Source organism: Topomyia yanbarensis, chromosome 2 (assembly GCF_030247195.1).
Source record: "Topomyia yanbarensis strain Yona2022 chromosome 2, ASM3024719v1, whole genome shotgun sequence".
In the NCBI taxonomy this organism is placed as follows: domain Eukaryota; kingdom Metazoa; phylum Arthropoda; class Insecta; order Diptera; family Culicidae; genus Topomyia; species Topomyia yanbarensis.
Window position 1 is genome coordinate 61,864,167 of NC_080671.1, and position 27,045 is coordinate 61,891,211.

General features: G+C 37.1%; 1 long non-coding RNA gene across 1 annotated transcript; it reads right to left on the reverse strand.

Annotated features, from left to right (window-relative positions):
* Nucleotides 1–624: 624 nt before the first annotated feature.
* Nucleotides 625–12,148, reverse strand: LOC131682463 (uncharacterized). Its single transcript, XR_009304089.1, has 3 exons — nucleotides 11,916–12,148; nucleotides 1,041–1,175; nucleotides 625–787 (listed from the first exon to the last, which is right to left on the reverse strand). It is a non-coding gene; the product is annotated as an uncharacterized LOC131682463 (long non-coding RNA).
* Nucleotides 12,149–27,045: the final 14,897 nt, after the last annotated feature.

Consider the following 27,045-nt stretch of genomic DNA (forward strand, 5'->3'; position numbering starts at 1 on the left):
AGAAGAAACAATAGCTCTTTTTCATTACGCCAATTAGTTATTGGCTACGGATTCTCGAAGCCAATCAAAAACCGTGGAAAGATGATAATTGGTGTGGCAGGTATAATTCGAAATCGATCTGATGTTGATGTTTGAGCTTTAGTGAGGAATGTTGTGATTCGAAATGATGGTCTTAGTTTTAGCATAAAAAATGCTAGAGACCCCTCTGTAAGAAATCACCAGTTACACTGAATCAGCGCAGTCACAGTGCGCTTTGGTGTACCTATCATAAATCAGTATACCGTGCACATTTGACAATACCTACCATGATCGGGTTAAAAGAGCAAGGACTGCTTTTTTGTGGGCCCATTCCCACACCCATTCGTCACCAGATAGCGCTTTCTGTCTAACTGGCAGCTTGTTTATAAAATCAAAACAGTTGGGTCTCTACGTTTAGTTATTTCGAATCCTCATGAAAGATTTCAACGTCGTAAGACGACGAACTCGTTTGCAGGCTATTTTTTTTTGTAATTTCGTACCGTTCCATGAACAGTAGGTACGACTCGCGATTTATCAGCAGATGCAGCAGCAACGAACCTCCCTTTTTTCAAATGGGTCATAATTTTCAGGATCTAGGTTCAGGAAATTGAAGATTGGCTTACCTATCAGCACGGCTAATCCGAACAGTTCGGTGTCCAGCATACCCTGTTTGGAGAAGTGATGGCATGTTTGTGCGTATACTTCGCGGACGCGACTTTTGGCTTCGACTAGGAAGTAGAGTGTGCGTGGCTGTGGTGTTCCTAATAATCTGCAGCGGGCGAAGTCGCGAGATAAACAGTGACGACGACAGCAAGAAAAAGAGAAAAGAGAAACAAATTAGTTCAGTTTGGAATTTGGGTTGCCATTGGTGGTTTATCGGTATTGGAATTTTAGTAAAGCAGGTCAGAAAGTTCAATTAAATATAGAGAGAGCTGGATAGATAATGCGAGAGGTGAAATTGTTGGAATGGAATGTTTGAGGTTTGAGATGTTCTTTAACAGTTCAATTTTAGGTGTACTTACTTTAAAGCTAGAAATCTTGTACCCGGAGGTAGAGGGCGGGACGGTGGTGCGCAAACCTCTAGGGGTGCGCTGACAGTACAAAAAGCTCGCATGCTGCATCGTTACCAGGTGCAACTAACTTCTACGAAAGATTTCCTGCAAATAAAAATGAAAAGAAAATGGTACCAAATTAGTTCTGCGGAATGTACTTTCTGTTCGGGAATGAAATTGCTATGATTATGGATGCTCTTTTGCCATACAAAGTAAATCTGCTGCCAGACAACAAGGGATGGAAAAATTCGGTAGTTTGCTTCGTAATTCGGGGGAGCTCGAAATTGGAAAACCTGTGTAATTATCCTTTCGCTCGTTCAGTTCCAGGTAGCCATTCGCTCGGTATACAGAATTTGAATTTTTAGTTTCGTCTGAAAACCACAGAAACGAAACCGATCGCTTGGAGCCTGACGACGTAGCAGCATATGTAGGGAGGAAGAAAAATCCCACTTTGCCGGGTTGTCTCACATTGGAAGGGTCCCTAAATTTAGAGATCGTTTGCTCACGTTCGGATCATTTATTTCTTTTTTTTTTTTCTCTTTCTCTCTCTCGAAGGAAGATGCGGTGCAGCAGTCGGTCCAGTCGCCGAGAGCGAATTTGACGTAGCAGCTTGACGGTTGAAGGCTTTTTTTCCTCCTCCAGAAAGCCAGCAGTAGCGGCAGAGAAAGAATGTACAACACGTTCAACCACAGCACGAAAAGAACAGATGGTGGAGTTGTGAAAAGAGGTTTTTACATCCCTTCGGGTTATAAACTAAAGGAATGTGGATCCGTTTTTGTGTTGTCTTCTTTGCGCTGCTCTTTAGAAGCAGTCGCTGCTGGCTGATGGCCGCGAAGAAAGCCGCGTTGTCGAGTCGAGTCGAGAGTCGGTCGAACTTGCGGGATGCGAGTCATTGTGGTTTTTTGTTTCAAACGGCCGGAACGGTGAAGAATGGCTTTTGCTGCCGCTTGAGAACAACGGGTCGAAGTGATGGATTCGTGTGCTGTTGATAGTGGACAGGGGGAAACGGTTGTAAAGTTTGGTCGGTTTTCGGGATCACCATCTACGGGTGGGGTTTCTACTGAAATCAATCGCTATGACATTCATACTTTGGAATCTCATTGTCCGTTGGGTTTCTTTTTCAACAATTTACGATGAACATAAGGACTGTTCATTTTATAACGTGGACACAAGTTTTCTAATGAAAAAAATATTATCTTCGAAAAAAAAAAATCCGTAGTTAATAATCATATCTTACAATGTTCTTTGACGAATATGTTCGTTGAAGGCCATTTAAATTATCTTACTGAAAAACTCAAATTTTTCTTTTGATGCCATCCATTAGATTCTGCAAATTAGTGGTCTATTTTCGAGCTTTAAAACACATTTCGCCCATCCTTTCTCAAATATGGTTCAATTACTTCCCAATATCAGGCAGTTGGTGGTGATTGCCAAACCGTCATTATGGCGTTTGAGCAGATCTATAGTAGCCGACGCAAAATGAGCAGATGCTAAATATATTTAAAACAATGGGGGAATATCATGCTTTCGATACACAGGTAAAAGCCGGTTTCGAATGCATTCAGTTTTGTAATTTTCATCATTGATTAAGAACGATGAACTTATGATGCCACATGAGCAAATCGCTTGCCATACCAACACCTTTTTACGAATTTTTCCCATCGTGATCAATACAATGTCATCTGGAACCACCCCGCTTAGCAGAGTATTATAAAATTGGGAACCTGGTAGTAGAATAAAGTGCCTATTTCCGCAATATTATGGATGGTGCCTCCCTATTTCATAAATTACTAAACCTACAATCGATCGAATGCGTATAAATTGTATTCTATAAATATAATAACACAAATGCCCTGTAAGCAGGAAAATGCTCGTATTTGAGAGCAATGACATCTAGAATCGAATGCCCTAATTGTCGCCCTACCATTTAACCCAATGAGTTGAACAAAGATGACAGACGCTGCTCTAACTAGCGACTTCAAATGGACAGGGCGTAATGACGCGAATAGGTTCATACCCCCTATAAGCTGCATTTTTTGTCGTCGTATACGGAATTGATTTTTCGTCTGAATTTTGGTAAATTCTCAAGAGTGTAGGTATCCGCAATCTTTTTACTATTTTTCGCACCATACACTTTGAATACTTCGCGAGTTTAGCCCACTCGCGGGTCCATTAGTTCTCCATGCACCACCGTGTGTAGAATTAATATAGACATCGGATCAGTGACTCAATCCATGTTTATAATATTATATAATTTTTAATTTTTAAGCATGTTCCCAGAATATGCCTTATTGTTCACAAGATGAGTACGAATGCATCATTTCTCATCAAGTTGAAAAGCAGGAAGCAGAACAATTCAGTATCAAGTTTATAAACCACCTTTAATTTAAAAACAACTTATAGAACATATTTTTTAATGCTTTAAAATGTTTATAAAAAAGTCGTTAGCGAAAAAATGTCAAAAATAATTTTTATTTTGCTTCTCTAGCAAAATGTTTAAACACTTTCTTTCAGATTAGTTATGGAATTTGCGTTTGGACTTAATCTTATCAGAATCCTACACTAACTTAGTGCAATGGCCAAGCTAGCGCCGGATTGATCAATATTCTACTATATCCAATTTATGTTTGGATAGTGGGTAGCTGTAAATAAGTAGGTTTAAAGGGGCTTAAAAGCTTTCTTTTCCCAAAAAAAAATCCTTCCTTTTAACATATATAGTTATGATCCGTTTTTATCAGCTTCTTGAAGTATTTTAGGCTGACATATTTTTTACTTTTCTTTCATATACCGAAGCTGTTTAATAGATTTACTCGAATTTGACTTGTTTCGTCTGCTAGTACCCATCAAATGTATTTTCAAATCTGAGGATGGACATAATCGAGAGCTGATAAAATAAGGTCTTCATTGTATTAAAAACTTAACTTTCTAGGAATAATTTTTTTTAAAACTAACCCAACTGGGCCTCCCTTTTGAAGATGGCAAAATAAATAAATTTTGGTTTAAGCTCTTGTGTACACTTGTTTTTCTCGAAGCTAAATTTGAAAATGTGTCTTAAAATTTTTGAATGTCCTACGGAGTAACAGATATCATGAAGTGAAGATTCTTGCTTTATTTGCTCGATATGTTAACATTTGGCTAACGCAGTAAAAGAAGTCATCGTGTAATATCAACATGCATGCAAACATTTTCCAATATATTGTTTTGTTTAGAATTTATTTGCCTTGCATTATATGTTAAAGCCCATCTAAAAAAGATCAGTAGAATAGCTACACTATAGTTCAATCAATTAAAGCTGTCCTTCCTATCCTTATCAATCTATGAGTCCTTCTTTATAACATGAACTGTAGGCCAAAGAACTGATTATTAAACATCTTTTTCTTAAAACATTTGTGGTTTTCTGTACAGTGTGTAGACAGTTATGTAAAAACAATTCTCTTTTTTCAAAATGACTTGTTAGTTGTGATACTCTCTTTGCTATTTTTTTTCTTTTGACTATAACAGCGCAATAATAAAACTTTTTTGAAGTAGAATACTTCTATCGTTTCAATATAGGGGCCCCGTTTCAAAAATTTCGGCCAGTATTTTACGCGAGTTTTTGAACGTGAATATCTGACGTTTTAGGTAATGAAAAAATAAAATTTTTGAGTTATTTTATTGGAAACATGTACAACAATTTTGTGTCTAATTCCGTAGTATGTACGATTACTGACAATAATGGAAATAATGGATTTTGTGAATGCAGTAATTATCTACTGCATGATTGGCCCGTACAATTCTACCAAGCAGCGAGCGTTGCTGGGACTGTCCCTTTGTCATCTGATGAAATGCGACACACGTATAAAAACAGAACACATAAAAAAATCGTCAGTTTGCTTTCTGATCTCGTAGTAAGCAAACATTATATGCCAGATCAAACTCTTCGGGGTAATATGCGTAATCTATGACTGCCGCCAGCAGTCATTCCAATGATGCACAGGCGCGCCAGTTTCATGCATACAATGATCACATACCACAGAAAAAGCAGAACGCTCTTTTCTTTGCGCTGGAGATGAAGTGATTGGGCGTGAGAGATCCCGCTCTATTGCTCTTTAAATTATGTGTGGCGTGCTCAGATAAATTCACCAAAAATTGCATCGACACCGCCCATTCCTAGCTGGTTACGATGATGAGATGATGTTGGCTTATTGGATGCTGATATTATAAGTTTCTGCTGATGAAATGATACGAATTGCTTTATGTATCATCGTATATGCTGCTGTAAACACAGTTTTCTAACGATCCGTAGAATCAAATTAATTGTACAACAGGTTCAGCTTAATGGCTCAATGTTCTTTTATGTATTTTGTTTGTGAATTTCGCGGTTCAAAGTTAAGTGCTTTATTAAAAATAATTTCCTGTGACTACATTCGCTGTCGATTATTATCATTCGTGACAATTGCAGTTATTGCAAGAATTCCACATTCATTTCAATAATCAGGGCCGATGGGTAATTTGGGTAGTATAAATAGTACTTGAAAATAACATAGCGGGTTGAAACCTGGGAGCAAGTCTAACATTTGATATTGGCCACGCATCGCAAGTGATTTATGTGAATATTATGCAAACATGCGATATATCTCCAGTAATAATGTACGGGTACCATTATAGATGGACTTCTACTAGAAATACAGAAATAACTGATTTTAATGCAACCATGCAGAAGATAGTAAAAATTTGCGGCATTCGAATTAACAGTCTAAGTGTATCCTACTGCACTTCGGTTTTGTCCCAGACATTACCCACCCACATTTTTTATTACTTTCTAGTACAGTTAAAATTATGATTGTTTTGGCTAGCATTACATGACAAATCTAAAAATGAATTAATAATACGATGGCAGATATTATTGCGGTAATGCATTTTTGTCCATCGCCGGTCATAAAATCAATTATGCTACTAAAAAATGCATTTTGTGCAAAATTTGAACCAAATTAAACCGTATTAAAACATGGCTCAAAGCAATGGAAGATTTATTTGGAAAATACGAGTGTATTTTTGTATGTTTTATTTGAAAATTCAATTTTGAAATTTAATATAGTTGTAAAATATTATGGATGGATAACTTTACCAAAGTTCAAAATTTCTCTACCGTTTTGAAGAAAGCTATGAATTTTCATACAAAATGTATGTAACAAAATATATTTATTTCACATAAAAAACTTCAATCGCTTTGGAGAATGTGTTCAGTTTCGCTCAAATTTTTTACAAACATTTTTTTTATGTCTCGATTAATTTCATAACCAGCAGTAGTCAAAATTTCAGCATAGCAAAAAAGTGACACCCTACTGAATAATTAACAGAAAAGAGTTTCTCATTGTTTGATAGGTCCATTTCAAAAAGTACTCGAGCATTGTATTTTTACTTTCAAAATAGTATTACAAGTCGTGTTACTATGTTACTATCAAAATTATCGTCTTATCTGCCATTCGATATCGACAGGCAGTTTTTAACCCACTAATAGCAAGTATTCAATAAATCGATTTAGCGTATTCAAAATAACTATAAAAATTTGACAAAATTTTAATACTCGATTAAATCGCTTTCGGTCAATCGGCCTTAGGCCAATCGATATTCGGTTAAATGGCATATGATTGATTTTTTTGGCCTAATATCTTTTGGGTTAACGACCCTTTCAGCCAAATAGCATTTGGCCAAATGCCATTCGCTTAAATGGAATTCGGCAAATTGACCTGAAACCATTAATCTTTCAGGTTCTTTTGGAACTTTGAATCATTGTGATATTTTTTTGCATAGTTGCAGCTCGACATTGCAGGGTTTTTGTTTTCTTGATCAAAGGTTTATTTATTGCTTAGACATTTGTATCCTTTTTACTATTTAAATCTCTTTTGGGAATTTTTGATCTTTCGGCTTTTGGATCTTTGAAAAATTGGATGTTTGAATATGTGGACCTGCAGAACTTTGTATCTCAACATCTAGGATCTTTGAAACAATTCATCCCTGGATCATTGGGTTCTTTTGTGTCCTGAGTCTTTGAACCTTTGGATCGTTGAATATTTGGAATTTTCGATTATTCAATCCTCCACCTTTGAATTTTCATCAGTCGGATTTAGGAATTCGTGGATCTTTTGGGATTTGTTAACAACTGAATTGTTTGGATCTTTCAATTAATGTGATGCATTGGATCATTCTACTCATTTGTGATTAGATTTTTGGAGCTCAGTTTTTAATCTTTGGACTCTTCAATCTTGGACCCATTGGATTGTGTTCTTGGATCATTCAGTTCATTCGGATCATTGGATTAGTTTTAACATCTGAAGACCTTTGCTTTTAGGATCCTTGAATGTTTCAATCTGTAAACATTAGGATCATGAATGTTTTCTGTAATTGAAGCAGAATAGTTCTAATATTGGGGTCTCGTAGTAAAATATTCGACCGGAATAGTTTTCGAGTATTTGAACATCACTGCCGGAAGGTACTGCGAGTGATCTGCTACTTTCTAATTAACGGCCTATTCTGATTCACTTCGGTGAGGTCTCTGATATTACCGTCTCATTATCATCTTTATAATCATGAACGTTTGAATTTGGATTTTTTGATTTTTATATACTTGGCATCTTTGGCTCATTGCATCTTTTTCTATGGATGATTGGATTCAATTATCAATTTTTAATTTGGAAAACGGTATATCTGGATCGTTTTATTGTTGTGTAACTAGTCTTTAAAATCTTTGGTTTTTGCATCTTTCAGTTTTTGAATCTTTTCGATTTCAAAGATGTATTTCTGGACCTTTGGAATTTTGAATCATTAGCGGCCCACACACGTTCAATATTTTGATAATACTAGAAAGTATTGACAAAAGTATTGTATGTGTAATAAAAAAAATGATGTATTTACGATATGGATTTCAAATGGGATTGAAATATTGTAACAAAATCGTCAGTACTAGAGAGTATTGTCAAAAGTATTGAATGTGCAATGGAAAAAAATTGTATTGACGATGTACATTTCAAATGGGAATGACGTGTTGCAGCAATATCGCCAATACTGTGTATTGACAAAAGTATTGAACGTGTAGGGGCCGCTATTGAATCTTTGGATATTTTCAATCGGGGGTGAAATCAACAAAAGTTGTTCTTTTTAATAAAAGGTAAGTTGATGGTAACGCAGGCGGCAGTGGTTATCACAGTGCGAAAAGAGTCCTAAACTATTGTTATTTCTAGAATTCATTCCAAAGCTAGACAATATTTTTCTTGCGTAACTTGTCAATGCAGAGGACTTTTACGTGGAGCGTTTATCTAAAGATTTTTTTAAATTTGTTTTGGAATATGGAGTACGCGTCGAAGTCAAAATGCCAGGATGTTTAACCCAAAAAGTAACGGCAAGAGTCAGGCGATGCACAGTTTTGTTAAAAAGATATCTAACGCGTTTCATAGGGTCTTTACTTCCATTTGTTTACGTATTTATTTCCCGATTACCGATTGGACAATTTACCCCATACATACTGCCAACTTACCCCACCAATCTTTTACATATGAAAAATGAAAATTGGAGAAACCGCCAACTAACACCGGGTTTCCTAATAGTCATGAAGCCAAAATTTAGCTTAATTATTTTAAGTTGTAGCGTTTCGAAATGTAGGCTTAAATAAGACAATTCTAACATAAATCAGAGTTTAGATTAGTTCGATATTTTTGAAAGTGATATAAACGAGAAATGATATATTCGTGCTTCAGTTCTTTTGCTATCAACTGTCCGGAAGTTGGCACTCGAATACGCGAATACCGGTTAAAGTAAGGCGAAGATACTATCTGGCTTCGTCGAAAGAAGTTCAGTACTTCTATAAAAATTCAAAAGAATGTGAATTTTTCGAAAAAGTAAAAATATGTTTAAAAGGGGAAATATTTTGAAAAAAGAACAAGGGATTTGTTATCCTACAAATTGCCAATGTAACATTCCTATGGAAATATATAAGGACGCATAATCATCACAATCTAATTATTCAATTCGTTCAATTTTGTCCATATGTGTATAAGCGGTAGATACACAGAAAGATGAATTTTTTTGAACAAGTTTTGTGACAAAGGATGTACTTTTAAAGGCCGAGTTGGCCGATCAGATGCTTTTATAAAGTTTTTTGAATGCCTTTTAAAACTGTAATGTGCAGAATACGCCAAATGTAAGGTTTCGGCACAATAATCCTTCAGCGAAATTTGCCCCTTCCATTTCAACAAGCTTCGCAGTTCTGAGCGTTCAGAATAATTATAATACTAGTGCTACAATCTTACAGCTTGGTGAGATGGAACATTTGTTCTGGTTGTAGAATTTCGTTTCTCTCCGGTAACCAAAAGCACCAGCCAATCTCACTGTGGATGATAAGCCGAACGTGCATTGTCCTCTACGGTTAACAGCCAAAGAAAATGGATCACGCAGAACAACGGCGTCAACTGGAAAGCAAACTGCGTTGTCTTCTGGGAATCCTTGAGGGGAGGAAATAATCTAGCGATATTTCCCCACAATCGTTTGGGAGATTCGCAAGGACAAATAGACGTCGCTGTAGGAGTAATCAATGGTAGCATTGAGAGAGCACAATCGTGGCTGGATCAGTTGTTCTGAAACTTCATCTCGCCCAAACCGGAGAAATCGTCGTGAAACCCGAGGACCCAGCAATCGCTTCCAATAGCCGGAGTCTCCGGGTCAAACCCGCACTTTACAAACAACATTAAATAAATCTCTAACATCTGAAGTACCGGGTGAGTTTGAAAAATGTCTATGAAAAAGTTTGAAAAAAAATCTGAAAACTTTAGTTTGATTGTTCGATATTCCGAAAACCAAAAATAAGAGGGAAAATCAAGAACAATAATAACAATAAATATTTTTTTGAGAACAATTTTCCATCAATGTGCCTGAACCTTCGGTACAAAATACAACAAAGGTTTTTCTGAGAGTCTAACAAAATCGAAGATAAAGGTTTTTCAATGCACGAAGGTCAAGCATTAAATCCACAATATAGATAGAACGTCGTATGGAAAATTTAATTTATTTTTCGAATCTGGATACCAGTATCTCTCAGAAGCATCTAAAATTTTCCAAATCAGGATTTTAGTTTTGCAGTTTTTGAGATAAGCACTGAATTCACTTTTCTTACTATGTTCATCTCACCGTACTTTCCCCTACTCAAAACACTGACAAAAATATTTTTCTGCGTTAAATTATATGCTTGGAATTTGTTGTCCACTTTCATTTGAACAATACTAATGTTTTAATTAACAGTCTGTTCCACCATTCTGAGTCTTCCCCACGAAACACATCGAGCGAAGGTGCAAATTCCCAATTCCACACCGGAGCACATTTGATGCAGCACATTTCGCCTAACCTTCCGGCTGCAGCCGTAGCCGGAAGGAGTCAGCCACGGCCAGCGATGAAGGTGTGTACACATAAAAATCTGCGGTCCATCAGTAGCCACCAGCCAGCATAACCAAGAGGTCGCCCAGCACACGGTGGCGCGGCACATAACAGGTTGTTATTAGCCAACAGCACTGCGGCGAATCTGCTACGTTTCACCACGAGCATTGCTTGCGCTGCTGGCGGCGTTACCAGCAAAGCAACAACCACCAGAATGTTTGTGTCGTCGTCGTCGTAACTTTTTTATGGAGCTACTTTTTACACAACTGCGCTCCCGGTTTTACGCCGCCCATCGTTTATGTGTGGAAATGTGGCACTACCTTCTTGTCCGTGTACATGCATGAGGCGAACGGCATTAGCTTTAAAGGTGCTCGGATTTTCTTGAGTACCGTCGTCGAAAGTTTTTTTTTCTTATGCAATCGAGTCATTCAAAGTCTCACTAAAATCACTTTATCCGCTAGCACTTCACGAAAGCTTTGATGCATGATCCTGCCTCACAGTTTTGAACAGATGAAACACTTTAGCTCAGCAGGAGTCCCCTAGATCTACCCCACGTCTCATCACACAAACTCACATTCACTCGCACACACTCACTCATACTCGGACAAGTCTAGCGTGTTTAAATGCCTTTCCACAGAGCTAGCAGCCATCCAATTTTTATTGAACCTTTTCGTCTGTTTCTCCTCATTCGGGAATGGAATGCGTCTCTGTTTCTTCTTTCGCCTTTGCTGAGAGATTTATCCTCGCATCAAAGTGGATCACCTCAACAACGCGGCGTTGCTTAGCTGTAGTTGATGAAACCGAGGAGCTGAAGCTTTTGCAATATCAATAAAATACCAACAGATGACCAAACAGGATTAACACAACATAATGAGATGGTTTTTCTTCATCACAATTCCATAAGGTGACCCGTGCTGCTGCGTACCACACCTTAGCACCAGTCTTCTCTAACCCTGATCGTTGCTATGTACAAGGATAATTACATATCTGAACACTCATCAATCTTCATATTCCTTAAAGTTGTTCGAGTCTGTCTGATGTCAGTCATCAAAGTTCTGTCTGTAGCACAAACTCCGGTTTCTCCTGTGGGCAACACAAATGCCAACGGTTTTTGTTACGACTAGCTTGCAGCGGACCAGCGTTCGGAACATCCAATTAGACAAACTCTTCCCCGTTTGGTTCTTCGCAGTGACTGCTTTCTTGTTTAATGACTTTTTGAAATCGTTTGAAGCACGACATACGCATAGGAAGAGGCACGTTAATAAGTACGGAACACACGTAGGAAAATGTGGGATTTAAGCCCTCCGGCTTTCGAGCCGGATCTAGTTTGGAGCGATTCAGCTGGCGACGTTTGAATTACTCGAATTTCAATGCACGGTTCTCACGTTTCATCATTCTTCTAACCCAATAGGATCTTAGAATCTAAACACTTAAGGCACTTACATCATTTTCGATGCTGGATTCGTCACTAATTTTAATCTATTTTTTCTCCACTTTTCTGTGTCTTCAAATTGTTTAATGAACTGAATCACGAAACGACTATACTGCTGCCGATCGAATAGCCATAGAATTCGCGTACAACCGTGATATTCTGATCGCACCTCACGAGAACGAACTACGCGTCGAACCGCACTGCTGCTGGTAGTGAAACCTTGTGAGCGCAAGCCGTGCTACGCAAGCCGTTCCTGCCCAAGAGAGCGAAATTGTTCCGCGCGAGCCAGCAGCAGCGATGATCATCAAGCAAAGCGCAACGAGTGAAGAGCGATCGAGCAGAGCAGCGAGAGAAAGAGAGCGACCGAGAGAAACTCGCCTACCAGGAGCACAACACGCTCTGGAATGCGGCTGGCCTTCAAATCGGTCTCTGTGTGTAACTTTTATATGAGTAAATTCAAACAAAACGAAGGCGCGCGTTCAATCGCGCTCCACTAAAACAACGCTTCTTTGCGCTAGCTTGGTGCCGTTGTCGTCATCGTAGATACCTGAAGGGAGGGTACCTCGTGGCGGCCTCTGTAGAAACAGATCGCCTGGACAGAAGAAGGGAACGCGGAATCTGCCCTCGCAAGAGGCGAAGGAGGTACAGAGAATAAAAAAATATACGCGCAAGAGAGACCTAGTGATAATTACATTTTTTTTGTTATTTATTTACTTCTACTATAGATTTGCTGTACAAGCCTGGCCTGGTCTGGACTGATTCAAAGTCAGCCGCGTGGGATCAACCGTACGCGATGTTGATGCCGCAAAAGAATTCACTATGAATAGCAGCAGCTCCAACAACAGCAACAACATCGACGTCTTGGATAAATTTACGCCTCGGAGGCAGAAATGGAGGAAGCAACGAAGGCGAAAAATATTCAGTTCATTTACCACAGAGCATGGATGGAATTTTGACCTTTCTTGTGATGGCCTCAAAATTCCAACGACTCTCGGTCGCAGTTACTTTGAAGTAGGTACAGTAGGTTTTGGAATCGAGAGACAACCAGTTGTTACGCGGGGATCGGGCTATTCTGATGTACGATGGGCAATCATTGAATTCGTACGACAAATTGTAATGAATCATCGTCATCTAAGATCCAGCGTGATGACGTACAACAGCAATCGAGTTTCTACACGCATCATGGCAGGCTTCGGCAACATATGATGAGCAGGGCTAAAGTTGGAAGGAAGAGTTTCTTCACTAGGAACCCTGAGCAAAAGAGAATACGAAAAAGCCACATATTTTCCTCGATGGCTCGACGTTCTTAGCATTTTGTGTTCCCTGAATTCCACGCGCAGCGTTCTTTTGTGCAAGATCTCCTGCGTCTTCATTTTTTCGGTAACCTCTGTGAGATCGATCCGGGCATGTTTCAATGTCGCGTGTGTGTCTCGCTCACATCCTCTTCGACACAGCATGCATGTATGGATACGGGGAAACATTCATTGCCGCTGGGTTTCTTTGGTCAGTGCGAGCCATCAAAGGTCTGACGCACCATGGATTGGTATTTCATCAAGGTCTGCCACTTTTGAGTAGCTGACGGTCGGTCGGTAGGCCTCGGAGACCACGCATCGCTCTGCTCCCCTGTGTGCGCTGTGTGGGCAAAAATTCACTCATCCCCATTTGAAAAGTGGACCTCAGGTTTTTTACGGGGCTGTGAAGATTGCAGCTGAAGCTGACTTGATTCAAAAATTGTTGTGTTTCATTCAGTTCGAAAGAAATACAATCATTAGTCCCTTCTTGTTTATTATTACAGATAATCTTCGGTATAACGTACATTCGTATTCGAAAAGTTCACGTTCTATCGAATCGTTCGTTAAAACGAAGTATGAAGGGTGTTCTCAGAATTGTTCCACATGTTACTTTAATTAAGTGCCTTTTAACGACGCGTAGTGTAATTTAAAAATATATCCTAACTAGCAGTGCGAAACGGCTTTTCTAGTGAACGAATTCCAGTAGTTCTATAAGTAAATAGACTTTTCAATCAATCAACTTTAAAACCGAGTTCAAATGTCAGTCAGTATAATGTTATAATGCAAATTGGCTGTTTCGTTTTAAGTACATGAATAGAACATACTGCATTAATTTATTCGTGCTCTGTCTGGGTTTGCGGATTATTGCTATCACTTATCAACATGATAATATATGACTTCTTAAATCCAATTCGACCAGTTCCAGGAATAACGAAATTCGATTCATGAGATTGATGATGATTTTGAAATACTCCTGCATGCAGAACATGTAAACATCAATTCTACGAGAAATACAAATTGGGGCTAGAACTAAAAAAAAAGTCGATTGTTTTCGCATCGAGAATTGGAACTCATTTTGAGCGGCTCAATACAGTGGAGACCCGATTTTATCAGCACCCAATTTTATCAGCCTCCGAATTTTTCTACCCCCGATTTTATCAGCCTCATATGAAAATTGATAGTTGATAGTTTGATGGGCTCTAGCAGACGAACCAAGTTGAATTCGAGTAAATCCTTTCTTGGGCATATATTTCTTATCTTAGAGATCCGAAAAATGCAAAAATAAAAATATTATTTTTTACACCCCTTAAGGGGAACTTAAAATAATCAGAAAAGGTTGCAAGGGTATATCTAAGGAACATAGGTTTATTAAAAAGACAGAAAAATATATGTCCCGATTTTATTAATGTCCCTGTTTTATCAGCTTTAAATTCGCCAAGGGGCTGATAAAACGGGTCTTTACTTATAAGAATCAACTGTACTGAAAACTTACTTTGTATGATTTTATGTGCACATACTTTATTATTTACTTAACTACTAGAAAGAGAACCAAGCAGATTTATCATAAATAGATAAGCAGAATGAAAAGGAACAATAAGTTAATACACAAAATTGGATAGCCTAAAAGATTTAGTAAATGAAATATGTGTAGTCCTGTTTTAGTCGCTTCTTACGACAAGGGAGTAGCAACTCATTGGATCGATTCCTGCGTTCTGCTGCAAGATGCCCCGACGTCTCTTGGCTCAGGTTGTCCGGAATAGAACAATAGTGATATTAACCTCCTAGTGGATACCAGCCCCAATGACTAGGGTTATAGTACCGGTAATATCGGTACCGAAAATCCCGGGAATACCGACCAATTTTTGGTACCGAAATACCGGTACTGAATACAAATAAGTACCGATATTCTCGGTACCATGCAAAACTTTTTATAAAGAATATATCTGACCTACAGCTGAAACTTGACGAGAATAAAAATGTTATCATCTCTAGAAAACTGTCCGGTAATTACGGAAGTCAAACGACAGACTAATCCGTAGAATGACGCAATAGAAATTATTACAAATCATGATAGTAAAGTTGTAATTTGAATCCGGTTATCTAAATTCATTATCTAAAGCCGCCAACTTGTCCCAGCTTCGAGGTAAGTTGGCAGTATGCATGGGGTAGGTAGGCGGAATGCCAGAAAATAAGCAATCAAATGGAAATTCAATTACATCAGTGGTTCTTATGAAATGTGCCGATTGTTTTTTCTATGAAACTGTATATTATTCGACACTTTTCATTATATTTCAGTCTCAATACCCCTTCATTTTGTCTTCGAAGCGTACTCCATATTCAAAAGCAAATTTCCGAAATTCTTCAGGCGATTGGCCGAAATAATTGTCCCCTGCATTGACGAGAGACACTTACTTTGGAGTGAATTCCACAAATGAAAATATTTGATGACTATTTTTGCACTGCCAACTTGCCCCGTGTGCGTCACCGCCAACTTACCCCAACCGCATATTTTATAAAAAAAGGATTTAAACAATTACTTTTGTGTATGGATAGGTAAAATATATAAACGGATACTGAAAGCTCTTTTCACGCACTATCGAAAAATTTAATCATTCGGGGAATAGATTGAAACCCACCTTAAATAACACAAAATGTTTATAATTAGGAAAATTTACAAAGTATGCTTAAAAACACAATATCGCTCACAACTTCTTCAAAACAAAATATTTTACAATAAAAATACATTGGATAATGCGTTTCAGATTACTTGAGGTACACAACGAGAGATTTTTGGAAATTTTATGTTATCAAAATAATCAATGTTCAGATTGGTTTCCTTTAGTCACGCCTTTGTTGCTGTTTAATTTTAATCTATAAAAGAACGAACACCGATTAAGTACCTACAACCTCTGGATTTGAAAGATGCATGTATTATTTCGAATGGCGTAATTTGTGATTTGCTGACGGACGGAAAAGATAGTAACTGTCATTGACAGCATGGGAAAAATCGCATCGTGAACTGTTCGTTCGCACTTCATAAGCAAGCTTTCTTCAGTTGTGATGTATTCTGTTAGCATCGAAAATGATACCTAGCAACCTGTAGCGACGGACACACGCGTGCCAAAGCTATAACAACCAACGAAGGAGCACATCAGTTGCGTCTTTATTCTATCGTTCCCCAACGCGGATAGCTTCGTTCGCGAAGCTCTTCTCGAGCGGTTCGCGATTTGCATAGGATTTTCATTATGTAGTTTTATTTCATTTTCATAGTCGTACAAAATAATTAATGCTTGGAAAACCATCTACCGTTTTAAAACTAGCCGATAATCAACGTTTTTGAAAATTTGCAACAATGCACCGCTGAAAAAATGACCGCAAAAAAACTTTAGTAGATCAAATTACTTGTAGTGTATCACAAAACTACCCATAACGCACTCTGTCAGCAAAAAATCCTGTGAAAAAATATGGGGTATGTTTTATTCATGCATCAAGAAACCTTTATGAGCTTCGCGAAGCTACGTGATAAACATTCACGAGCGAACAATCAACGCTGCTCTTAAAAATTTTAAGTTTCACTGTTTATTCGCAGTTTTCTTATCTAGTGACCTACTGTGAAGCTTTTACTTTTCTCCCTTGGTGCGTTGTTCATCGTTATTTAGTGAGCACAAAATTGTGGTTACTTGGTGATCCACAGTCAGCAACAGTCGCGCGAGTGAATGAATTTTCCCATGCCTAAATTACATGAATTAATTCATTTTGTTGGAGCAAAATCCAAATATCTCGAAAACTATCGCATTTTGGAAGATATTTGTTAAATTCATTTTGATTTAAAATGATACTTAGAATTATATTCTGTAAAAAATAGTTTTGTATGTCAATTAGTATGAAATTTAAAAACATGTATAAAGTTATTGTTAGAAAAACTTTTTTGCTGATAATTTCTCCATCATGAAATCACATTCAAAATATTTCTTTTCTCTTTAGGTTTTTGTTGATAAAATATAAAAAAAATAGAAAAAATAGGTTTTTTTGCAATTTGAATTTTTAGCATAAAGTTTTGTTTTTAAGAAAAATGACACAACATTTTTTCAGTGTATATTTTTATAGTGCAGAAGTATTCACTCCATGTAACTCGTTCTCAAATAGTATAAAATAGTGTAATCGAACAAAAAAATTTTGAAATTATTGCACGTAGAAACGTCTACGCCCTTTTGAAGAATTGCCCTTGTATCAGAATATTGCAATTGCCAGAGAAAATCATGGAGGCTCATAAACCGAACACAAATGTAAAGTTTCGTTCGAATCGACGATGGTCATATTTTGTAGTCGGCCGGTTTCTCATGGAATCCCTCTACTCTCGTAAGGTTTCTTCCTTGGTTTCTTCAACGACTTGTTTCTAAAGAGACCGAACTCAAATGACATTTTATGTGTCAAAACGGATCGCAATATGTTTTTTCCCGAACAGGAAGATAATTTTTTTAAAAGTAATTTAAAACCCTCATGGGAGGAGTTTGAACCCCTAACACCCTTCCCTTGCGCACGGGTTTGAACCAGATAATCTACGAATCATATTGAAAATAATTTGGAACATTTAACTCCAATTTCGTATATTCCAAAATTTAGTTCCCTGGACTGATGATTATTTTTGTAGCTTGTCCATCACGTGACGCATGAAATTACGTCCCCTTGACGATCTAATCGGAATATTTATTAAAATTTTACTGTTGGTTTCAGAGACTTCGTTTACCAAGATCGAAGATTGTTTTCGAATTCTACCATGTGTCACATCACATAAATAAGACAAAGAGAGAAAGAGAGAGAGAGAGTTCATATTTATAGTTATACGGGCAACTGTGCACGTTTTACAAGCGGTTTGGGTTATTTAGGAAACCGGTTAGCGGAGTACCCAATATTTTCAAAAATTCTTAAATCCTGGATACAAGTGGAAACTTTATAGTCTATTCTAAGGATTAAAGTTTATAAGTCATCACTTATATATTATCGGGCTAAAAGTATTTAAAGTGTTGCATTACAAAAACAATAAAAAGTCCTGGAAATCGAATTCCGGAATATACGGAACAAGTTGTAAAATATCGACGTATGTTCGTATACCAACATGTATGATTTTATTCCTCATAAAAGTGTTGTTTTTAATGTGTCACTTGATAGAAGAATATCAAAATAACCATCGTCCCTCGTAAATTAAGAAAATGATATATGATAGTAGTAAAATCAAATAAAATCAGGGGTGGGCGTAGCGTAGTTGGTAAATCGATTGCCTTGTACGCAGCCGCTCTGGGCTCGAGTCCCGATCCCGCACAACGGGGTAGAAATTTTTCATAAGAGATTTTTCTAACCCGAAGAGGCGAATGACCTCTATAATCGAAATAAAAAAATAAAATCATCAAAATAATAAAATTAAATTAAATAATAAAATTAATGAAACGCATACGCTGATCATAATGATGGCTTGGGTTCAAAATTTAATTCATATAAGCAAACACACTTAATTGTAGACTCTGTTCTTTATGAAACCACAAGAATTTTCTATTGAGAAGAAGTGTTTCATACTGATAGGTAGGTTGGATTTTCAAAATTAGTTGTGCGTTGTCAACATTCAACGAAATATTGTACCATGAATATTGTACCATTTAATGACGTTTCGAATTAACGTACAATTTGATATAATTTTCATTTTAATACGGAGATTTACGTTATATTGAAGTTGCCTGTATTCATTTTACTCTTCATTTATTTTTCATTCATTCATTTAATTCAATTAGTTTACGTGATACATTTTATTAACTTTTTAATTTCATAAGTTTTATTCATTTTGTTCATTTAATTATTGTATTGATTTTAATCATTTTGCTCGCTTTGTTCATTTTAGTCATTTTATTTATTTTACTCAATTTACTCGTTCTATTCTCTTTATCGATTTTATTAATTCGAATAATTTTAGTATTTTTTACATTTCTTATAAAAGAAATGTATAGAATTCGCTCAAACTTTTAAAAAATTTTCCGAGGCCCGGAGGGCCGAGTCTTATATACCAATCGACTCAGCTCGACGATTTGGGACAATGTCTGTGTGTGTGTGTGTGTCTGTGTGTGTGTGTGTATGTAACGGACAAATTCTCATTCGTGTTTCTCAGCAATGGCTGAACCGATCTTATTCAAGCCAATTTTAAATGAAAGAACTAAAAAACAGTATGAACGCTATTAATTTGTTTTTGATTCTGATGTTTAGTTTCCAAGATATGAATGTTTGAATGCGTAAAAATGGCGTTTTTTGAAGTTTTTTGAAATTATCTGCCGAAATTGACAATATAAATTAACAATTTATATGTTTTTAGACAGCTTTAACGAATACCTTTCGAACAAGCTATAGATTATTGAAATCTGACTATTATCAAAAGAGATATTTAGCTTTAAATGCGGACGACAGATTTTTATCATTTCCCATTGCCAGAAATATGACCAAAAACATGTAATCTATTATTAACGCCAAAACGGCTTATTTTAGGTCAATAGTATCTTCGGAGAATTTAATGGAGGTAATATGCCCTTTCTTTTGGTATTATACTTTTGCTGATTAATCCCCTTATGAGTGAGATATTGTCACAAATTTTCTTGGAAGTGATTAGATCGAAATGATGTCTTCAGCAAATTTGTAGCTCTTACTTTTGCGAATAACTTTACTAAAGACTTTAAATATCTATTTTGAATACTTTAAAAGTTATGGCTTATTGTTTGTTGATTACTCTTTGTCGCCTATTTATTGTTCAATATAGTAATAATCCATTGAAATAAGCCAAACATTATTTCGATAAAACGAATTTTGTATTTCATTTTACTATCTACAACCGCTAGAAATAATCACCGAACACTTCCAAGTTGTCTGGAAGGAACTTGATAACTTATCAGTACAAAAATGTTCATTTGTGCGAACCTTCTGACTGCAATTTTTCAAACTTATAACCATCGGATCGATCTGAAACAAGTCTGAAAATGAAAAGCGAAATAACTAACTCCAAGCAACGGCGTAGCCAAGAGAAGGTTTTGGGGTTTAACACCATACAACCACCCCCCCCCCACCACACCCAAAAAAAAATATTGGATTGAAGTTGAAAATTTATTGATGCAGACTGATTTAATTCAATACTACAATAACAATTATCTGATCCGTAGATTGATAACCTGTTGTTGTAAACATCATGAGGACTTTTGATAAATTGTCGGAATGGGGTCCTGATATGTAACTGATCTATTGGTCTTGATTTCACAGTTGTCTAATTGCATCAATATCAAATTACTGCCTTAAAACATTCCAATAGAAAATTCCAGAGTTCTGTAATCAATCATAATCCTCAGATTTATTTTCAAATTGAGCTCGTTTTTGTAGAGATGTACTGTAATAAGGGTCTTTATTTAATAGTAAGCGAAGATAAAATTGATTTAATGTCTATGAAACATAGAACTGCTCACCAAAAAAATGCATAACTTTCAACATTTGCTAAAAATGTTTTTGCCTTTCTCATTCACTCTAAAATTCGTCAATCTAATCCCGACCCGGAGAGCCGTGTGTCATATGCCAATCGACTGAGTTCGTCGAGATCGGAAAATGTCTGTGTGTGTATGTGTGTATGTGGAAAAAAATGTGACCTCTGTTTCTCAGAGATGGCTGAACCGATTTGCACAATCCCATCGGCTGCTATTGAATTTTTTATTGATTGGACTTCCGGTTTCGGAGTTACGAATTGAAGAGTGCAATCACACAGCAAATTCCCATATAAACTGAAATGAAAAATTTTCAAAATCAAATTTGTATTTTTTTGATGTCAAATGACTTTAAAATGCATGAAACATTGAGATGTTTGACAAAAATTGACTTCTTTGGACTTTGGTACATTTTTGCCTTTCTCGTATAGAAAGGTTATGCAATCACTCCAAAAATCGTCAATCATACCGGCCCGGAGGGAGTATGCAGTGAGGGGTTGCTACTTTAAAATTAAAACTAGTTTAAAATTTCTTAACAAGTTGAAAATTTTCGGCAGGACCTGGACCTCCTGGATCTTTCTCCATGATCCGCCGCTGGTTTCAAGCGATGTTTCAGTATCACATAGTATCTCAAGATCGTGGCTGTCGATCCATTGTATGTATGTGCAAATCGTACTGAACATGTAATATTCATTTCCACCATTGTATTGAACATAATCAGCTATGGAATCGTAGTCTGGACAAATGAGACAAGCACAATTGCACCACTAGGTGGATTAAAACAGGTTTTTATTTTGGGAATGCGTCGAGTGGAGACGAAAACGTAATATGAATAATAACGAGGATAACACTTTCCAAATGTAGAGAGAAATTTATGAAAAATTACGATTTCCATTCGACTCTAGCAGGTCCTGATCGATTTTGATGAGCATTTGATTTTTGTTGTATGACCAGTTATATGTATAGGTCAAATGTTCAAAAACAGTAATTTAAAGTCAAGATAACATAATTTTGAAACCGCCAATTTCGGAGGTTTAGTATCTTCGATATGTTTTACAAACGTTAAACAGCGCATCATTTGATAAAATAATTTTGACGGTATATCGTCCAAGAAGTATTTATGGTGAATTTTGTCAGGTTAATATTCATGACTACAATAAAGTCTCAACAAATTCGCTAAAGACACGTACTCTGTTACTATTTTCTGAAAAATTAATTCTGCATAATTTTAAAACTTCAAAAATTACGGTTTCGGAATTATACCGTTTGGACAGTAAGATCGATTTTCACCAAACCCCCACCAAACCGAATTTCTGGCTACGCCGCTGATTTCAAGTAAGTAGAAACAAAGTCGTTCTTCACTCGTTCACAAGAAACTTCTTCGAATGCTGAATATCTATTATAACACATTGAAACCCCGATTTTATCAGCCAAATATGAACATATTTTTGATGGGCTCTAGCAGACGAACAAGACTGAATTCGAGCAAATCCTTTCTTGAGCATGTTTTCCTTATCATGAAGATATGCGAAATATGCAAAAATAAAAAGTTCATCATAATCAGAAATAGTTATTAGACTACATCAAGGGACGGGAAGAATATTTTAACAGCTTCAGTTTATTATAAAGAAAAAAAAATTGCCCGATTTAGTCAATGTCCCCATTTTGGCAGCACCATGAGATTGATAAAAATGGGTCTTTATTGTATGTATTATTCACTGTGTTTTACATTAATAGGTACATTTCTTTTTTGGAGATTTTTTCATTGCATCGAACTACAACAATTTTTAGGTAGCTTTCAAGGGGTTATTTTATTCCAAAATTTATTCCAAAATTTGGCGAACCTATTCCAATTCGTATACCAATTAATTGGAATACTTAAGGGTTTGGATGTTGCAGATAGAGAAAATACTGAAATTTTCAGCTTTTTTCCTACACAATATTACGAAAGCTTATTAAACAATTTTTCCTAATAAGTTTGTGAAAATTATAAACTATTTGAAATTTCTTAATAGTTTTATTTTTTATTTCACCGTGATTTTTTAATAAATAGTGACCATCGCTTCACAACGTTGTTTATTTTTCATGGCTTGCGGTGAGCACGATCTCTCGAATTGCTGAACTGAAAATTATGGAATAGAAATTAATTTTTAGTATTCTTTACAGACCCGCTGGTGCCCCAAGACGATTTCGCTAGATTTTCAGAGCACTGTGCACCCAGTGCATTAACGCAAGTGACGGAAGGTCATCGAAAAGTTTCGTGAAAATGAAAATTCCAGTAATGATGATGATTTTTTCTCAACGGTTCGCTTTCGAGAGGTTTTTATTTGTTCTTTGGCATTAGGATTAGCGATAATAATTCAAATCAAGGATACTACTGGGAAGTCACCTTTAGAAAAAGTCGATTTTTTCGCTTTCCCATTGATTTGGTTTGAGATTTCTAGCACTGATGTTGTCCTATGCTGATTTGGGCGATTCTCTGAGTCCTGCCACTATCCCATGTAGTGTGTGTTATCAAAAACATCGCGAAGCATCAAGTTCTAAATATTCTCAATCGATATAATATCCGAAGAGAGTGATAAGAGTTATAAGAAATGTCTCATCACACTGTTAGGTGGATTAAAAGCGTTTTTATTTTATTTATTTTATTAATTTCATTCATTTTACTCATTTTATTAATTTTATTCACTTTATTTATACTATTAATTTGATACATTTTATTCATTTCATTCATTTTTTCATATTTTATTCGTTTTAATTTCTTTGTTCATTTTATTCATTTTGTTCATTTTATTTATTTCATTAATTATATTTATTATATGATTTTTTTTAAATTTTATTCTTTTTTTCCAGTTTATACATTTTTTTGATTATTATTATCATTTCTGTGTAGTCATTTCTTTTATTACTTTGATCCAAGTTGTTAATTTACTTTGTTCTATTTTTTTACTTTTGCACTTTTTCATTCAATGAGCAGTATCACAAATCGGGTTTATGTACAAACAAAGCGACAATGTAGCACTCCGGTATCGGAAATAAAATATTCTAGGAAAGGAACTTGAAAACTATCTCCGAACCGCAGCGATTTTACTGTACAAGGTTTCATACACCTACCGGCAATTTCAGCTCCCCAGCAACCAAGGCCCCGAAAAAAGGCATTGGAATGCGAAGCTAGCTTACTACTCTATCTAAATTCCAATCTAAAGCTCATCACTCATCGTAAGGCCCCTTCGACTTGATTTGCATATCAAATTAATTAAACGCGTATATACGCTCGCTACGAATGGACCGGGTGAGTGCTGTTAGGCTACCGGCGATGATGGTTCGCGCGCGAGGGAGGAAATTTAAAAGATTCCACCAACACCCACACACCCACTCGGAGGGTTTGCGGGTAGATATGGCGAAGTGCTTCGTGCGCATACAAAATTTGCATTTCTTAGCTTACTTAATCCTCTCAGCAGCACGTTGCTGCTGTTGTTGTTGTTCGTCGTGGTATTTTTGAAAGCCACCCCTCAGTGGCTGTCCTCCGGGCAGTAAAGCGAGAGGGAGAGAAACAGCCAGATAAAATGTTGGCAATGTTTAATAAATAAAATCTCGAAAATATATTCATTCATAACTCTTCGGAATGACGCCCACTCGGAATTCAAACAACGGCAGCTTGTGGAGGCCATTGTGACTGGTCGCGCGAGCTTCGTTTGAGGTTTTATCTTCCAATTAGAGTTAATTAAAGAACTGCTTGTGCGCATACCTTCGAAGCTTCATTGATGAGTAGTTCATATTGGTTCGTTCGGCGGTGGGTTCGTCACACACATCTTTTCAACAGCAAAGCCAGTTTTTGCCATTACTCTCCAAATATTTCAGTTATCATAGGCAACTATAATCCACGAGAAGACTTTTTTATTGCCTCTGTGAGAAACTCTGGCAACGAAAACGATCTTGGAATGCAACAAACGAACCAAAAATAGATCCATTTTCGTATGACATCCGATAAATAATCAATTTGTTGCCTCGTGATACCACGGTATGATTAATTGGATATCAAGTCGGTTAGCGAGAAATTAATTAAAGATCGACTCGAACCAGCGCTTGCCAGCCCAGTCATCCAGCAGACCAGCGGTATGTGGCGATACCCTTGGTGTGATGTATTCCCATGCAGCTTAGCGCCGGCCGGGCAGTCGCCAGTCGAAAGCAACGTGTCTCACGCATCATCGCGAGCCATCGATGATATGGGAATGGACATTTTTTCAACAGTCCGGTAGCGGCGGCGGTGGTGGTGGTGGTGGTGGTGGTGTTGTCGACGATTGCTCGTGAAGTTCAGCTGAGCTGCTGTGCAACCTTTTTCCAGGTTAATTAATTTATATCCGCATTTATCGAACGTGTTCGACAGTTGATCGCAATTAGTGTCTTGTGTGCTGAGAAGTCAACCAGGTCGTTTGCCCCGTGTAGCATACGGTGGGAAACTATGCGCATGCTGACTGGAGCGGTTTTGCTCAAAATAGGAACCTTGGTGGGACTTTGATAAGTATCGTGATAAGATCAGTGTTTCTATATTTTAAACCTTCTGATAAAGGAAAATGTGATTTTTATCCATTCGAATAGAAAGCGATATGGCGCAAAATAGCTCGGGTATTGAGAGATTGTTTTAAAACTTCGATTTTTCAAAATATCTCCGCTTTAGCGTCAGAGCCGAATGCTGTTCAATCCGAATCGATTAAATTAGCAACCAGCTTCAATTTTAATCGAATTCTTACCTCATATACTCACTTTTAGCGCCGACAGTCTACGTGGCCATGTTGAAAGGCCAAGGTTTGCCGGACTGGTCAGCGCTGCAGAAAGGTGGGAAAATTCTTCTCACTCTTCGCGCGCGCTTTGTTTATGATAGGTTGGAATTTCCCGTTCAACAATGTGCAAAACAACCAGCAACCAGATCGCCGTGGAATGTTGCCCGAGCACTTCGTCTGTGTCGCTAGAGAGCGGAAAACGGCCATTAAATGGACACAATGCCAAAGCATTTTAAATATCAAATCGATCCCCGCATCGAAGCCAATGCTGACTAAACGAAAACCACAAGCACCACCAGCAGCAGCAGAAGTAGCAAAAAAATTGAAATTCCGCGTCGATGACCGTCCGGTTCTTTTTTCGAAGGTGCTCATTAAAGATCGGAACAGGTGCCACATAGTGTGCGCGAAACGTGAATGCGAATACACAAAAAATATATATATTTATATGGCGTATTTTATTTTACCACTGCTAATAAGAAGTTTGCGGCCCGTCTACGCGCTGGGAGCAGCCTCGTCGAATCGAACCGATCGGACAGATTTTGCAACAGCCATTTCGTGAATATATTTTTATTGATGTTTTCTCCTTTTCGTGATTGCGGTGAGCTCCTTTTTGTTGAACATGGACACGGTTGACCCAAGAGCCAAACAACAACCGGGCAGAATATTAATGAGCATTGAAGCGAGTACAAAAAATAGATTTTGAACATGTTTTGAGTAGTGCAGCTTGGGCAGGGTTTAAAAATAAACGGCATACATTCAAATCGGGACTGAGTGATCGTGGCTGGTAGAGCGGCATGAAACTAGTTATCTGTTGGCAATTTGTAAAGGCCTCTCGGAAAGGGGTGCGGTTCGTCAGCACCCTCGTATCATCGATGACAAATGGCAGTACAATTAACACTCAGTTCGAGATGGATCGACGTGTTATGATTTGTATCTGTATCTGTATTTCATGAGATTTGAAAAGTTTTACCTTTGTTAGGAAAAAGAGCATAAAAACATATTTGAAGCCATTTTAACTGAGCCTTTTGTACCAATAGGGTACGCACCTTGGTCACAAACTCAAAAATGGCAAACACATTTTTTTCCTTGCTCACGACGATGTTATCATGATTAGGTATCTTTAAAAAAGTTTCATGAAATTCGATTGTTACTTCTCAACCCTCATACATCATTCAAAAGTCATCATTCACTCAAACTAGACCATGCGTATTGCCCATGCGAATTAAATACCCAGTGGATTAATTTCCTAGTTGGTCAAATGAACTCTAAACAAACAAAAAAAATAGTTTGGTCAGTTCAAAGAAATGTTACCTGTTTCGTGTTTCCTTACAATGCCATTAAATCAAAGAACATTTAAAATTTACATACGACAAAATATGTGTAATTCAGAATATAACGAAATGAAGACTGCTTAATTATTTCCATAAAAATAAGATCGGAAGAAATAGTTGCACAATAAAGGTGGTTCATTTTCGAAGATAGCACTGTTGATGAATCACTTTTAAAACATAAGTGATAAGGGACGCGGATTTAGAACCATCCGTATAGAATGATATTGTAGTATGGGAC